This window comes from Mesoplodon mirus, assembly GCF_964341445.2.
Source record: "Mesoplodon mirus genome assembly, chromosome: 10".
NCBI lineage: Eukaryota > Metazoa > Chordata > Mammalia > Artiodactyla > Ziphiidae > Mesoplodon > Mesoplodon mirus.
In genome coordinates, this window is record NC_138986.1 from 81,521,671 (window position 1) to 81,539,668 (window position 17,998).

Here is a 17,998-nt window from a genome sequence, read left to right on the forward strand (position 1 = left end):
ATAAATAAAATTAAATTTCAAAATTTTAAAAAATAAAATTTAAAAATAAAAGAGAAAAAAGTTCTTCCCGTCTCACAGATGTATTTATAGGAATGAATTATTTCCATGCTTATATCTATAAATACATAAAAGAGGAATAAAATCTAATTGGAACCATAAAAGAAAAAAAACTGAACCCACGAGTTATACAGAGGAAAAACCTATCAGGGCACTTGCTCCAGCGGTAAACAATACTGAAATTGGTCAGAGGTGGGGAACCATCTCCCATACAGCCAGCAACCCACCCCCCACGCAAGGAGCGTCCTCATTGCAAAGCTGGGGGACCGTGCCGAGGCATCTGTGAGTAAACGTGAGCTGAGCCCCAGGCCAGCTGCTGCTGAACTGTTCCCACCCTTCCCAGGTAAAACACCTGAATATGTACAAGGGCTTGAAAGCCTAGAGGAAGGACCGTGGAGCCACACCAGCGACAGCACGCAGGCCAACTTGGTGCCTGCAGGCCAGCCAGGGTGGTCCTGGAACCTGGCGCTCTTCCAGAAGCTTTCCATTGCCCTGCCTGAGATACCCCTCCTGTCCCGGCCCCCACTGCTTTTTTCCTTCCTCACCTCTGTCCGGAGAGAAATTCCAGCGGAAGGTATGGGTGACACATCCTCTTCTTTACAGGTGGCAGCCTGGCAACTCCTGCAGAAAGTCCAGCAAAGCACCACTCACACCGGGCCACCCACAAAGCCATGGCCCCTCACTCCCTCCCACCAGCACAGCCCCGAGACTGCTGACGGGTCAGAGAATATGGAGTCAGGCACAGCTTCTGGGGCTATTGCTGCCTGGAGCGCTGTTTATATTGACCTCAAACAGGCACACCTGGGGAGGGCCGGCCGGCAGGCTCAAGCTGCCCAGATCAGCTAATCCTCAACCCTCAGGGAATCACATTGTTGAAAATGGACCTCGCTAAGGCAGAATAGAAGCCAAGGAAAAAAAGGACACAATGCCATTTGCAGCACCATAGATGAGGCTAAAGGTAATCACGTGACTTGTAGTAAGTCAGAAAGTGAAAGACACATATCCTATCATATCACTTATAGGTGTGACCTAAATACGGATACCAAGGCAGATATTTCCATGGAGAAGGGCAATCACAGATTCATTAAACAAACTTATGGTGCACCAATGGAAAGGTGTGAGGATTGGTTTCATTACGATATTGGGGTTAACAGACATATACAAACACAGGTGACATATATAATCACCAAAGACCTACGGAATACCAAGAGAAGACTACTCAACATTCTGTCATAACGTACAAGGGGAAAGGATCCCAGGAAGAACAGACATATGTATATGTGTAAAAGAACCACATCTTGCACACCTACAACATGTCAAACATTGTAATCAAACTTGCTGTAATAAAAAAATAAAAAATTAAATTAAAAACACGAACAAGAAGTAGTGAGACAAACTTGAGGGGCTTTCTCCTGGCACATTCCATTCTAAATTCCAATCTAGAGCACGACTTCCATTGAGGCTCTGTTGCCCTAGTAACCAGGTTTGGTAAGGGAGAACTGCTGCCACCTTGAGGCCGTTTCACACAACAGCAGCTTTTATCCCAGCGCTAATGATCAGTTGATATTCAAAATCATTGCAGACCTGTAAATGACACCTGCCCTGAAAACAAATCCTGGGGTCACACAGCGACCAAAATATTCAAAGGACGTCCATATTTCAAAACGACTGTTTCAAAAGGCATATTTTACGCGCATTAGTGTTCTGCTTCTTTTTCTTTCTTTCTTTTTTTGTTACAAAAACGGAAATGGAAAAAGGCATCCCTCAGAATGGGCGAAAATAGTTGCAAACGAATCAATGGACACAGGTTTAATCTCCAATATATATAAACAGCTCATGCAGCTTAATATTAAAAAAAAACAAACAACCCAATACAAAAATGGGCAAAAGATCTAAAGAGACCTTTCTTCAAAGAAGACAGAGAGATGCCCAAGACTCACATGAAAAGCTGCTCAACATCACTAATTATTAGAGAAATGCAAATCAAAAGTACAATGAGGTATCCCCTCACACCTGCTAGAATCGGCATCATCAGAAAATCTACAAACAACAAATTCTGGGGAGGGTGTGGACAAAAGGATCCCTCTTCCACTATTGGTGGGCATGTAAATTGATACAGTCACTATGGAGAACAGTATGGAGTTTCCTTAAAAAAACTAGAAATAGAATTACCATATGATCCAGCAATCCCACTTCTGGGCATATACACAGAGAAAACCATAAATCAAAAAGGCACACTCACCACAATGTTCATTGCAGCACTATTTACAATAGCCAGGTAACGGAAGCAACCTAAATGCCCACAGACAGACGAATGGATAAAGATGTGGTACATATATAAAATGGAATATTACTCAGCTATAAAAAGGAATCAAACTGGGTCATTTGTAGAGACGTCGATGGATCTAGAGACTGTCATACAGAATGAAGTAAGTCAGAAAGAGAAAAACAAATATTGTATATTAATGCATATATGTGGAACCTAGAAAAACGGTACAGATGAACTGGTTTGCAGGGAAGAAATAGAGACCCAGAGGTAGAGAACAAACGTATGGACACCAAGTGTGGGAAGCCATGGGGTGGTGGTGGTGGGATGAGTTGGGAGATTGGGATTGACCTGTATACATGTATATGCATAAAATACATAACTAATAATAACCTGCTGTATAAAAATAAATAAATAAAACTAAATTTCAAAATTTTAAAAAATAAAATTTAAAAATAAAACAGAAAAAAGTTCTTCCCTTCACACAGATGTATTTATATGAATGAAGTATTTCCATGCTTATATCTATAAATACATAAAAGAGGAATAAAATCTAACGAACCATAAAAGAAATAAAAACCTGAACCCACCAGTTTTACAGAGGAAAACCCTATCAGCACACTTGCTCCAGCGGTAAACAATTCTGAAATTGGTCAGAGGTGGGGAATCATCTCCCATACAGCCAGCAACCCACACCCCACGCAAGGAACATCCTCATTGCAAAGCTGGGGGACCGTGCCGAGGCATCTGTGAGTAAACGTGAGCTGAGCCCCAGGCCAGCTGCTGCTGAACTGTTCCCACCCTTCCCAGGTAAAACACCTGAATATGTACAAGGGCATGAAAGCCTAGAGGAAGGGCCGTGGAGCCACACCAGCGACAGCATGCAGGCCAACTTGGTGCCTGCAGGCCAGCCAGGATGGTCCTGGCCCCGGGCGCTCTTCTGGAATCTTTCCATTGCCCTGCCTGAGATACCCCTCCTGTCCCGGTCCCCACTGCTTTTTTCCTTCCTCACCTCTGTCCGGAGAGAAATTCCAGCAGAAGGTATGGGCGACACATCCTCTTCTTTACAGGTGGCAGCCTGGCAACTCCTGCAGAAAGTCCAGCAAAGCCCCACTCACACCGGGCCACCCACAAAGCCATGGCCCCTCACTCCCTCCCACCAGCACAGCCCCGAGACTGCTGACGGGGCAGAGAATATGGAGTCAGGCACAGCTTCTGGGGCTATTGCTGCCTGGAGCGCTGTTTATATTGACCTCAAACAGGCACACCTGGGGAGGGCCGGCCGGCAGGCTCAAGCTGCCCACATCAGCTAATCCTCAACCCTCAGGGAATCACATGGTTGAAAATGGACCTCGCTAAGGCAGAATAGAAGCCAAGGAAAAAAAGGACACAATGCCATTTGCAGCACCATAGGTGAGGCTAAAGGTAATCACGTGACTTGTAGTAAGTCAGAAAGTGAAAGACACATATCCTATCATATCACTTATAGGTGTGACCTAAAAACGGATACCAAGGCAGATATTTCCATGGAGAAGGGCAATCACAGATTCATTAAACAAACTTATGGTGCACCAATGGAAAGGTGTGAGGATTGGTTTCATTACGATATTGGGGTTAACAGACATATACAAACACAGGTGACATATATAATCACCAAAGACCTACGGAATACCAAGAGAAGACTACTCAACATTCTGTCATAACGTACATGGGAAAAGGATCCCAGGAAGAACAGACATATGTATATGTGTAAAAGAACCACATCTTGCACACCTACAACATGTCAAACATTGTAATCAAACTTGCTGTAATAAAAAAATAAAAAATTAAATTAAAAACACGAACAAGAAGTAGTGAGACAAACTTGAGGGGCTTTCTCCTGGCACATTCCATTCTAAATTCCAATCTAGAGCACGACTTCCATTGAGGCTCTGTTGCCCTAGTAACCAGGTTTGGTAAGGGAGAACTGCTGCCACCTTGAGGCCGTTTCACACAACAGCAGCTTTTATCCCAGCGCTAATGATCAGTTGATATTCAAAATCATTGCAGACCTGTAAATGACACCTGCCCTGAAAACAAATCCTGGGGTCACACAGCGACCAAAAAATTCAAAGGACGTCCATATTTCAAAACGACCGTTTCAAAAGGCATATTTTACGCACATTAGTGTTCTGCTTCTTTTTCTTTCTTTCTTTTTTTTGTTACAAAAACGGAAATGGAAAAAGGCATCCCTCAGAATGGGCGAAAATAGTTGCAAACGAATCAATGGACACAGGTTTAATCTCCAATATATATAAACAGCTCATGCAGCTTAATATTAAAAAAAACAAACAACCCAATACAAAAATGGGCAAAAGATCTAAAGAGACCTTTCTTCAAAGAAGACAGAGAGATGGCCAAGACTCACATGAAAAGCTGCACAACATCACTAATTATTAGAGAAATGCAAATCAAAAGTACAATGAGGTATCCCCTCACACCTGCTAGAATCGGCATCATCAGAAAATCTACAAACAACAAATTCTGGGGAGGGTGTGGACAAAAGGATCCCTCTTCCACTATTGGTGGGCATGTAAATTGATACAGTCACTGTGGAGAACAGTATGGAGTTTCCTTAAAAAAACTAGGAATAGAATTACCATATGATCCAGCAATCCCACTTCTGGGCATATACACAGAGAAAACCATAAATCAAAAAGGCACATTCACCACAATGTTCATTGCAGCACTATTTACAATAGCCAGGTAACGGAAGCAACCTAAATGCCCACAGACAGACGAATGGATAAAGATGTGGTACATATATAAAATGGAATATTACTCAGCTATAAAAAGGAATCAAACTGGGTCATTTGTAGAGACGTCGATGGATCTAGAGACTGTCATACAGAATGAAGTAAGTCAGAAAGAGAAAAACAAATATTGTATATTAAGGCATATATGTGGAACCTAGAAAAATGGTACAGATGAACTGGTTTGCAGGGAAGAAATAGAGACCCAGAGGTAGAGAACAAACGTATGGACACCAAGTGTGGGAAGCCATGGGGTGGTGGTGGTGGGATGAGTTGGGAGATTGGGATTGACCTGTATACATGTATATGCATAAAATACATAACTAATAATAACCTGCTGTATAAAAATAAATAAATAAAACTAAATTTCAAATTTTTAAAAAATAAAATTTAAAAATAAAACAGAAAAACTTTCTTCCCTTCACACAGATGTATTTATATGAATGAATTATTTCCATGCTTATATCTATAAATACATAAAAGAGGAATAAAATCTAACGAACCCTAAAAGAAAAAAAAAACCTGAACCCACCAGTTTTACAGAGGAAAACCCTATCAGGACACTTGCTCCAGCGGTAAACAATTCTGAAATTGGTCAGAGGTGGGGAATCATCTCCCATACAGCCAGCAACCCACACCCCACGCAAGGAGCATCCTCATTGCAAAGCTGGGGGACCGTGCCGAGGCATCTGTGAGTAAACGTGAGCTGAGCCCCAGGCCAGCTGCTGCTGAACTGTTCCCACCCTTCCCAGGTAAAACACCTGAATATGTACAAGGGCATGAAAGCCTAGAGGAAGGGCCGTGGAGCCACACCAGCGACAGCATGCAGGCCAACTTGGTGCCTGCAGGCCAGCCAGGATGGTCCTGGCCCCGGGCGCTCTTCTGGAATCTTTCCATTGCCCTGCCTGAGATACCCCTCCTGTCCCGGTCCCCACTGCTTTTTTCCTTCCTCACCTCTGTCCGGAGAGAAATTCCAGCAGAAGGTATGGGCGACACATCCTCTTCTTTACAGGTGGCAGCCTGGCAACTCCTGCAGAAAGTCCAGCAAAGCCCCACTCACACCGGGCCACCCACAAAGCCATGGCCCCTCACTCCCTCCCACCAGCACAGCCCCGAGACTGCTGACGGGGCAGAGAATATGGAGTCAGGCACAGCTTCTGGGGCTATTGCTGCCTGGAGCGCTGTTTATATTGACCTCAAACAGGCACACCTGGGGAGGGCCGGCCGGCAGGCTCAAGCTGCCCACATCAGCTAATCCTCAACCCTCAGGGAATCACATGGTTGAAAATGGACCTCGCTAAGGCAGAATAGAAGCCAAGGAAAAAAAGGACACAATGCCATTTGCAGCACCATAGGTGAGGCTAAAGGTAATCACGTGACTTGTAGTAAGTCAGAAAGTGAAAGACACATATCCTATCATATCACTTATAGGTGTGACCTAAAAACGGATACCAAGGCAGATATTTCCATGGAGAAGGGCAATCACAGATTCATTAAACAAACTTATGGTGCACCAATGGAAAGGTGTGAGGATTGGTTTCATTACGATATTGGGGTTAACAGACATATACAAACACAGGTGACATATATAATCACCAAAGACCTACGGAATACCAAGAGAAGACTACTCAACATTCTGTCATAACGTACATGGGAAAAGGATCCCAGGAAGAACAGACATATGTATATGTGTAAAAGAACCACATCTTGCACACCTACAACATGTCAAACATTGTAATCAAACTTGCTGTAATAAAAAAATAAAAAATTAAATTAAAAACACGAACAAGAAGTAGTGAGACAAACTTGAGGGGCTTTCTCCTGGCACATTCCATTCTAAATTCCAATCTAGAGCACGACTTCCATTGAGGCTCTGTTGCCCTAGTAACCAGGTTTGGTAAGGGAGAACTGCTGCCACCTTGAGGCCGTTTCACACAACAGCAGCTTTTATCCCAGCGCTAATGATCAGTTGATATTCAAAATCATTGCAGACCTGTAAATGACACCTGCCCTGAAAACAAATCCTGGGGTCACACAGCGACCAAAAAATTCAAAGGACGTCCATATTTCAAAACGACCGTTTCAAAAGGCATATTTTACGCACATTAGTGTTCTGCTTCTTTTTCTTTCTTTCTTTTTTTTGTTACAAAAACGGAAATGGAAAAAGGCATCCCTCAGAATGGGCGAAAATAGTTGCAAACGAATCAATGGACACAGGTTTAATCTCCAATATATATAAACAGCTCATGCAGCTTAATATTAAAAAAAACAAACAACCCAATACAAAAATGGGCAAAAGATCTAAAGAGACCTTTCTTCAAAGAAGACAGAGAGATGGCCAAGACTCACATGAAAAGCTGCACAACATCACTAATTATTAGAGAAATGCAAATCAAAAGTACAATGAGGTATCCCCTCACACCTGCTAGAATCGGCATCATCAGAAAATCTACAAACAACAAATTCTGGGGAGGGTGTGGACAAAAGGATCCCTCTTCCACTATTGGTGGGCATGTAAATTGATACAGTCACTGTGGAGAACAGTATGGAGTTTCCTTAAAAAAACTAGGAATAGAATTACCATATGATCCAGCAATCCCACTTCTGGGCATATACACAGAGAAAACCATAAATCAAAAAGGCACATTCACCACAATGTTCATTGCAGCACTATTTACAATAGCCAGGTAACGGAAGCAACCTAAATGCCCACAGACAGACGAATGGATAAAGATGTGGTACATATATAAAATGGAATATTACTCAGCTATAAAAAGGAATCAAACTGGGTCATTTGTAGAGACGTCGATGGATCTAGAGACTGTCATACAGAATGAAGTAAGTCAGAAAGAGAAAAACAAATATTGTATATTAAGGCATATATGTGGAACCTAGAAAAATGGTACAGATGAACTGGTTTGCAGGGAAGAAATAGAGACCCAGAGGTAGAGAACAAACGTATGGACACCAAGTGTGGGAAGCCATGGGGTGGTGGTGGTGGGATGAGTTGGGAGATTGGGATTGACCTGTATACATGTATATGCATAAAATACATAACTAATAATAACCTGCTGTATAAAAATAAATAAATAAAACTAAATTTCAAATTTTTAAAAAATAAAATTTAAAAATAAAACAGAAAAACTTTCTTCCCTTCACACAGATGTATTTATATGAATGAATTATTTCCATGCTTATATCTATAAATACATAAAAGAGGAATAAAATCTAACGAACCCTAAAAGAAAAAAAAAACCTGAACCCACCAGTTTTACAGAGGAAAACCCTATCAGGACACTTGCTCCAGCGGTAAACAATTCTGAAATTGGTCAGAGGTGGGGAATCATCTCCCATACAGCCAGCAACCCACACCCCACGCAAGGAGCATCCTCATTGCAAAGCTGGGGGACCGTGCCGAGGCATCTGTGAGTAAACGTGAGCTGAGCCCCAGGCCAGCTGCTGCTGAACTGTTCCCACCCTTCCCAGGTAAAACACCTGAATATGTACAAGGGCTTGAAAGCCTAGAGGAAGGGCCGTGGAGCCACACCAGCGACAGCATGCAGGCCAACTTGGTGCCTGCAGGCCAGCCAGGATGGTCCTGGCCCCGGGCGCTCTTCTGGAAGCTTTCCATTGCCCTGCCTGAGATACCCCTCCTGTCCCGGCCCCCACTGCTTTTTTCCTTCCTCACCTCTGTCCGGAGAGAAATTCCAGCAGAAGGTATGGGCGACACATCCTCTTCTTTACAGGTGGCAGCCTGGCAACTCCTGCAGAAAGTCCAGCAAAGCCCCACTCACACCGGGCCACCCACAAAGCCATGGCCCCTCACTCCCTCCCACCAGCACAGCCCCGAGACTGCTGACGGGGCAGAGAATATGGAGTCAGGCACAGCTTCTGGGGCTATTGCTGCCTGGAGCGCTGTTTATATTGACCTCAAACAGGCACACCTGGGGAGGGCCGGCCGGCAGGCTCAAGCTGCCCACATCAGCTAATCCTCAACCCTCAGGGAATCACATGGTTGAAAATGGACCTCGCTAAGGCAGAATAGAAGCCAAGGAAAAAAAGGACACAATGCCATTTGCAGCACCATAGGTGAGGCTAAAGGTAATCACGTGACTTGTAGTAAGTCAGAAAGTGAAAGACACATATCCTATCATATCACTTATAGGTGTGACCTAAAAACGGATACCAAGGCAGATATTTCCATGGAGAAGGGCAATCACAGATTCATTAAACAAACTTATGGTGCACCAATGGAAAGGTGTGAGGATTGGTTTCATTACGATATTGGGGTTAACAGACATATACAAACACAGGTGACATATATAATCACCAAAGACCTACGGAATACCAAGAGAAGACTACTCAACATTCTGTCATAACGTACATGGGAAAAGGATCCCAGGAAGAACAGACATATGTATATGTGTAAAAGAACCACATCTTGCACACCTACAACATGTCAAACATTGTAATCAAACTTGCTGTAATAAAAAAATAAAAAATTAAATTAAAAACACGAACAAGAAGTAGTGAGACAAACTTGAGGGGCTTTCTCCTGGCACATTCCATTCTAAATTCCAATCTAGAGCACGACTTCCATTGAGGCTCTGTTGCCCTAGTAACCAGGTTTGGTAAGGGAGAACTGCTGCCACCTTGAGGCCGTTTCACACAACAGCAGCTTTTATCCCAGCGCTAATGATCAGTTGATATTCAAAATCATTGCAGACCTGTAAATGACACCTGCCCTGAAAACAAATCCTGGGGTCACACAGCGACCAAAAAATTCAAAGGACGTCCATATTTCAAAACGACCGTTTCAAAAGGCATATTTTACGCACATTAGTGTTCTGCTTCTTTTTCTTTCTTTCTTTTTTTTGTTACAAAAACGGAAATGGAAAAAGGCATCCCTCAGAATGGGCGAAAATAGTTGCAAACGAATCAATGGACACAGGTTTAATCTCCAATATATATAAACAGCTCATGCAGCTTAATATTAAAAAAACAAACAACCCAATACAAAAATGGGCAAAAGATCTAAAGAGACCTTTCTTCAAAGAAGACAGAGAGATGGCCAAGACTCACATGAAAAGCTGCACAACATCACTAATTATTAGAGAAATGCAAATCAAAAGTACAATGAGGTATCCCCTCACACCTGCTAGAATCGGCATCATCAGAAAATCTACAAACAACAAATTCTGGGGAGGGTGTGGACAAAAGGATCGCTCTTCCACTATTGGTGGGCATGTAAATTGATACAGTCACTGTGGAGAACAGTATGGAGTTTCCTTAAAAAAACTAGGAATAGAATTACCATATGATCCAGCAATCCCACTTCTGGGCATATACACAGAGAAAACCATAAATCAAAAAGGCACATTCACCACAATGTTCATTGCAGCACTATTTACAATAGCCAGGTAACGGAAGCAACCTAAATGCCCACAGACAGACGAATGGATAAAGATGTGGTACATATATAAAATGGAATATTACTCAGCTATAAAAAGGAATCAAACTGGGTCATTTGTAGAGACGTCGATGGATCTAGAGACTGTCATACAGAATGAAGTAAGTCAGAAAGAGAAAAACAAATATTGTATATTAAGGCATATATGTGGAACCTAGAAAAATGGTACAGATGAACTGGTTTGCAGGGAAGAAATAGAGACCCAGAGGTAGAGAACAAACGTATGGACACCAAGTGTGGGAAGCCATGGGGTGGTGGTGGTGGGATGAGTTGGGAGATTGGGATTGACCTGTATACATGTATATGCATAAAATACATAACTAATAATAACCTGCTGTATAAAAATAAATAAATAAAACTAAATTTCAAATTTTTAAAAAATAAAATTTAAAAATAAAACAGAAAAACTTTCTTCCCTTCACACAGATGTATTTATATGAATGAATTATTTCCATGCTTATATCTATAAATACATAAAAGAGGAATAAAATCTAACGAACCCTAAAAGAAAAAAAAAACCTGAACCCACCAGTTTTACAGAGGAAAACCCTATCAGGACACTTGCTCCAGCGGTAAACAATTCTGAAATTGGTCAGAGGTGGGGAATCATCTCCCATACAGCCAGCAACCCACACCCCACGCAAGGAGCATCCTCATTGCAAAGCTGGGGGACCGTGCCGAGGCATCTGTGAGTAAACGTGAGCTGAGCCCCAGGCCAGCTGCTGCTGAACTGTTCCCACCCTTCCCAGGTAAAACACCTGAATATGTACAAGGGCTTGAAAGCCTAGAGGAAGGGCCGTGGAGCCACACCAGCGACAGCATGCAGGCCAACTTGGTGCCTGCAGGCCAGCCAGGATGGTCCTGGCCCCGGGCGCTCTTCTGGAAGCTTTCCATTGCCCTGCCTGAGATACCCCTCCTGTCCCGGCCCCCACTGCTTTTTTCCTTCCTCACCTCTGTCCGGAGAGAAATTCCAGCAGAAGGTATGGGCGACACATCCTCTTCTTTACATGTGGCAGCCTGGCAACTCCTGCAGAAAGTCCAGCAAAGCCCCACTCACACGGGGCCACCCACAAAGCCATGGCCCCTCACTCCCTCCCACCAGCACAGCCCCGAGACTGCTGACGGGGCAGAGAATATGGAGTCAGGCACAGCTTCTGGGGCTATTGCTGCCTGGAGCGCTGTTTATATTGACCTCAAACAGGCACACCTGGGGAGGGCCGGCCGGCAGGCTCAAGCTGCCCACATCAGCTAATCCTCAACCCTCAGGGAATCACATGGTTGAAAATGGACCTCGCTAAGGCAGAATAGAAGCCAAGGAAAAAAAGGACACAATGCCATTTGCAGCACCATAGGTGAGGCTAAAGGTAATCACGTGACTTGTAGTAAGTCAGAAAGTGAAAGACACATATCCTATCATATCACTTATAGGTGTGACCTAAAAACGGATACCAAGGCAGATATTTCCATGGAGAAGGGCAATCACAGATTCATTAAACAAACTTATGGTGCACCAATGGAAAGGTGTGAGGATTGGTTTCATTACGATATTGGGGTTAACAGACATATACAAACACAGGTGACATATATAATCACCAAAGACCTACGGAATACCAAGAGAAGACTACTCAACATTCTGTCATAACGTACATGGGAAAAGGATCCCAGGAAGAACAGACATATGTATATGTGTAAAAGAACCACATCTTGCACACCTACAACATGTCAAACATTGTAATCAAACTTGCTGTAATAAAAAAATAAAAAATTAAATTAAAAACACGAACAAGAAGTAGTGAGACAAACTTGAGGGGCTTTCTCCTGGCACATTCCATTCTAAATTCCAATCTAGAGCACGACTTCCATTGAGGCTCTGTTGCCCTAGTAACCAGGTTTGGTAAGGGAGAACTGCTGCCACCTTGAGGCCGTTTCACACAACAACAGTTTTTATCCCAGTGCTAATGATCAGTTGATATTCAAAATCATTGCAGACCTGTAAATGACACCTGCCCTGAAAACAAATCCTGGGGTCACACAGCGACCAAAAAATTCAAAGGACGTCCATATTTCAAAACGACCGTTTCAAAAGGCATATTTTACGCACATTAGTGTTCTGCTTCTTTTTCTTTCTTTCTTTCTTTGTTACAAAAACGGAAATGGAAAAAGGCATCCCTCAGAATGGGCGAAAATAGTTGCAAACGAATCAATGGACACAGGTTTAATCTCCAATATATATAAACAGCTCATGCAGCTTAATATTAAAAAAAAACAAACAACCCAATACAAAAATGGGCAAAAGATCTAAAGAGACCTTTCTTCAAAGAAGACAGAGAGATGGCCAAGACTCACATGAAAAGCTGCTCAACATCACTAATTATTAGAGAAATGCAAATCAAAACTACAATGAGGTATCCCCTCACACCTGCTAGAATCGGCATCATCAGAAAATCTACAAACAACAAATTCTGGGGAGGGTGTGGACAAAAGGATCCCTCTTCCACTATTGGTGGGCATGTAAACTGATACAGTCACTGTGGAGAACAGTATGGAGTTTCCTTAAAAAAACTAGGAATAGAATTACCATATGATCCAGCAATCCCACTTCTGGGCATATACACAGAGAAAACCATAAATCAAAAAGGCACATTCACCACAATGTTCATTGCAGCACTATTTACAATAGCCAGGTAACGGAAGCAACCTAAATGCCCACAGACAGACGAATGGATAAAGATGTGGTACATATATAAAATGGAATATTACTCAGCTATAAAAAGGAATCAAACTGGGTCATTTGTAGAGACGTCGATGGATCTAGAGATTGTCATACAGAATGAAGTAAGTCAGAAAGAGAAAAACAAATATTGTATATTAAGGCATATATGTGGAACCTAGAAAAATGGTACAGATGAACTGGTTTGCAGGGAAGAAATAGAGACACAGAGGTAGAGAACAAACGTATGGACACCAAGTGTGGGAAGCCATGGGGTGGTGGTGGTGGGATGAGTTGGGAGATTGGGATTGATCTGTATACATGTATATGCACAAAATACATAACTAATAATAACCTGCTGTATAAAAATAAATAAATAAAACTAAATTTCAAATTTTTAAAAAATAAAATTTAAAAATAAAACAGAAAAACTTTCTTCCCTTCACACAGATGTATTTATATGAATGAATTATTTCCATGCTTATATCTATAAATACATAAAAGAGGAATAAAATCTAACGAACCCTAAAAGAAAAAAAAAACCTGAACCCACCAGTTTTACAGAGGAAAACCTATCAGGACACTTGCTCCAGCGGTAAACAATTCTGAAATTGGTCAGAGGTGGGGAATCATCTCCCATACAGCCAGCAACCCACACCCCACGCAAGGAGCATCCTCATTGCAAAGCTTGGGGACCATGCCGAGGCATCTGTGAGTAAACGTGAGCTGAGCCCCAGGCCAGCTGCTGCTGAACTGTTCCCACCCTTCCCAGGTAAAACACCTGAATATGTACAAGGGCTTGAAAGCCTAGAGGAAGGGCCATGGAGCCACACCAGCGACAGCATGCAGGCCAACTTGGTGCCTGCAGGCCAGCCACGATGGTCCTGGCCCCAGGCGCTCTTCTGGAAGCTTTCCATTGCCCTGCCTGAGATACCCCTCCTGTCCCGGCCCCCACTGCTTTTTTCCTTCCTCACCTCTGTCCGGAGAGAAATTCCAGCAGAAGGTATGGGCGACACATCCTCTTCTTTACAGGTGGCAGCCTGGCAACTCCTGCAGAAAGTCCAGCAAAGCCCCACTCACACCGGGCCACGCACAAATCCATGGCCCCTCACTCCCTCCCACCAGCACAGCCCCGAGACTGCTGACGGGGCAGAGAATATGGAGTCAGGCACAGCTTCTGGGGCTATTGCTGCCTGGAGCGCTGTTTATATTGACCTCAAACAGGCACACCTGGGGAGGGCCGGCCGGCAGGCTCAAGCTGCCCAGATCAGCTAATCCTCAACCCTCAGGGAATCACATTGTTGAAAATGGACCTCGCTAAGGCAGAATAGAAGCCAAGGAAAAAAAGGACACAATGCCATTTGCAGCACCATAGATGAGGCTAAAGGTAATCACGTGACTTGTAGTAAGTCAGAAAGTGAAAGACACATATCCTATCATATCACTTATAGGTGTGACCTAAAAACGGATACCAAGGCAGATATTTCCATGGAGAAGGGCAATCACAGATTCATTAAACAAACTTATGGTGCACCAATGGAAAGGTGTGAGGATTGGTTTCATTACGATATTGGGGTTAACAGACATATACAAACACAGGTGACATATATAATCACCAAAGACCTACGGAATACCAAGAGAAGACTACTCAACATTCTGTCATAACGTACATGGGAAAAGGATCCCAGGAAGAACAGACATATGTATATGTGTAAAAGAACCACGTATTGCACACCTACAACAAGCCAAACATTGTAATCAAACTTGCTGTAATAAAAAAATAAAAAATTAAATTAAAAACACGAACAAGAAATAGTGAGACAAACTTGAGGGGCTTTCTCCTGGCACATTCCATTCTAAATTCCAGTCTAGAACAGGACTTCCATTGAGGATCTGTTGCCCTAGTAACCAGATTTGGTAAGGGAGAACTGCAGCCACCTTGAGACCGTTTCACACAACAGCAGCTTTCATCCCAGCGCTAATGATCAGTTGATATTCAAAATCATTGCAGACCTGTAAATGACACCTGCCCTGAAAACAAATCCTGGGGTCACACAGCGACCAAAAAATTCAAAGGACGTCCATATTTCAAAACGACCGTTTCAAAAGGCATATTTTACGCACATTAGTGTTCTGCTTCTTTTTCTTTCTTTCTTTTTTTTGTTACAAAAACGGAAATGGAAAAAGGCATCCCTCAGAATGGGCGAAAATAGTTGCAAACGAATCAATGGACACAGGTTTAATCTCCAATATATATAAACAGCTCAGGCAGCTTAATATTAAAAAAAACAAACAACCCAATACAAAAATGGGCAAAAGATCTAAAGAGACCTTCCTTCAAAGAAGACAGAGAGATGGCCAAGACTCACATGAAAAGCTGCTCAACATCGCTAATTATTAGAGAAATGCAAATCAAAAGTACAATGAGGTATCCCCTCACACCTGCTAGAATCGGCATCATCAGAAAATCTACAAACAACAAATTCTGGGGAGGGTGTGGACAAAAGGATCCCTCTTCCACTATTGGTGGGCATGTAAATTGATACAGTCACTATGGAGAACAGTATGGAGTTTCCTTAAAAAAAACTACAAATAGAATTACCATAGGATCCAGCAACCCCACTTCTGGGCATATACCCAGAGAAAACCATAAATCAAAAAGTCACATTCACCACAATGTTCATTGCAGCACTATTTACAATAGCCAGGTAACGGAAGCAACCTAAATGCCCACAGACAGACGAATGGATAAAGATGTGGTACATATATAAAATGGAATATTCCTCAGCCATAAAAAGGAATGAAACTGGGTCATTTGTTGAGACGTCGATGGATCTAGAGACTGTCATACAGAATGAAGTAAGTCAGAAAGAGAAAAACAAATATTGTATATTAAGGCATATATGTGGAACCTAGAAAAATGGTACAGATGAACTGGTTTGCAGGGAAGAAATAGAGACACAGAGGTAGAGAACAAACGTATGGACACCAAGTGTGGGAAGCCATGGGGTGGTGGTGGTGGGATGAGTTGGGAGATTGGGATTGACCTGTATACATGTATATGCATAAAATACATAACTAATAATAACCTGCTGTATAAAAAAAATAAATAAAATTAAATTTCAAAATTTTAAAAAATAAAATTTAAAAATAAAACAAAAATGTTCTTCCCTTCACACAGATGTATTTATATGAATGAATTATTTCCATGCTTATATCTATAAATACATAAAAGAGGAATAAAATCTAACGAAACATAAAAGAAAAAAATACCTGAACCCACCAGTTTTACAGAGGAAAACCCAATCAGGGCACTTGCTCCAGCGGTAAACAATTCTGAAATAGGTCAGAGGTGGGGAATCATCTCCCATACAGCCAGCAACCCACACCCCACGCAAGGAGCGTCCTCATTGCAAAGCTGGGGGACCGTGCCGAGGCATCTGTGAGTAAACGTGAGCTGAGCCCCAGGCCAGCTGCTGCTGAACTGTTCCCACCCTTCCCAGGTAAAACACCTGAATATATACAAGATCTTGAAAGCCTAGAGGAAGGGCCGTGGAGCCACACCAGCGACAGCACGCAGGCCAACTTGGTGCCTGCAGGACAGCCAGGATGGTCCTGGCCCCGGGCACTCTTCTGGAAGCTTTCCATTGCCCTGCCTGAGATACCCCTCCTGTCCCGGCCCCCACTGCTTTTTTCCTTCCTCACCTCTCTCCAGAGAGAAATTCCAGCGGAAGGTATGGGCGACATATCCTCTTATTTACAGGTGGCAGCCTGGCAACTCCTGCAGAAAGTCCAGCAGAACCCCACTCACACCGGGCCACCCACAAAGCCGTGACCCCTCACTCCCTCCCACCAGCACAGCCCCGAGACTGCTGACGTGGCAGAGAATACGGAGTCAGGCACAGCATCTGGGGCTATTGCTTCCTGGAGCGCTTTTTATATTGACCTCAAACAGGCACATCAGGGGAGGGCCGGCCGGCAGGCTCAAGCTGCCCAGGTCAGCTAATCCTCAACACTCAGGGAATCACATTGTTGAAAATGGACCTCGCTAAGGCAGAATAGAAGCCAAGGAAAAAAAGGACACAATGCCATTTGCAGCACCATAGATGAGGCTAAAGGTAATCACGTGACTTGTAGTAAGTCAGAAAGTGAAAGACACATATCGTATCATATCACTTATAGGTGTGACCTAAAAGCGGATACCAGGGCACATATTTCCATGGAGAAGGGCAATCACAGATTCATTAAACAAACGTATGCTTCACCAATGGAAAGGTGTGAGGATTGGTTTCATTACGATATCGGGGTTAACAGACATATACAAACACAGGTGACATATATAATCACCAAAGACCTACGGAATACCAAGAGAAGACTACTCAACATTCTGTCATAACGTACATGGGAAAAGGATCCCAGGAAGAACAGACATATGTATATGTGTAAAAGAACCACATCTTGCACACCTACAACATGTCAAACATTGTAATCAAACTTGCTGTAATAAAAAAATAAAAAATTAAATTAAAAACACGAACAAGAAGTAGTGAGACAAACTTGAGGGGCTTTCTCCTGGCACATTCCATTCTAAATTCCAATCTAGAGCACGACTTCCATTGAGGCTCTGTCGCCCTAGTAACCAGGTTTGGTAAGGGAGAACTGCTGCCACCTTGAGGCCGTTTCACACAACAGCAGCTTTTATC

The 17,998-nt window shown here is 42.9% G+C and overlaps 1 long non-coding RNA gene across 1 annotated transcript; it reads right to left on the minus strand.

The window, feature by feature from the left end:
• Nucleotides 1-607: 607 nt before the first annotated feature.
• Nucleotides 608-6,141, minus strand: LOC309811130. Its single transcript, XR_014295110.1, has 3 exons — nucleotides 6,070-6,141; nucleotides 3,336-3,411; nucleotides 608-678 (listed from the first exon to the last, which is right to left on the minus strand). It is a non-coding gene; the product is annotated as an uncharacterized lncRNA (long non-coding RNA).
• Between the last annotated feature and the right edge of the window lie 11,857 nt (nucleotides 6,142-17,998).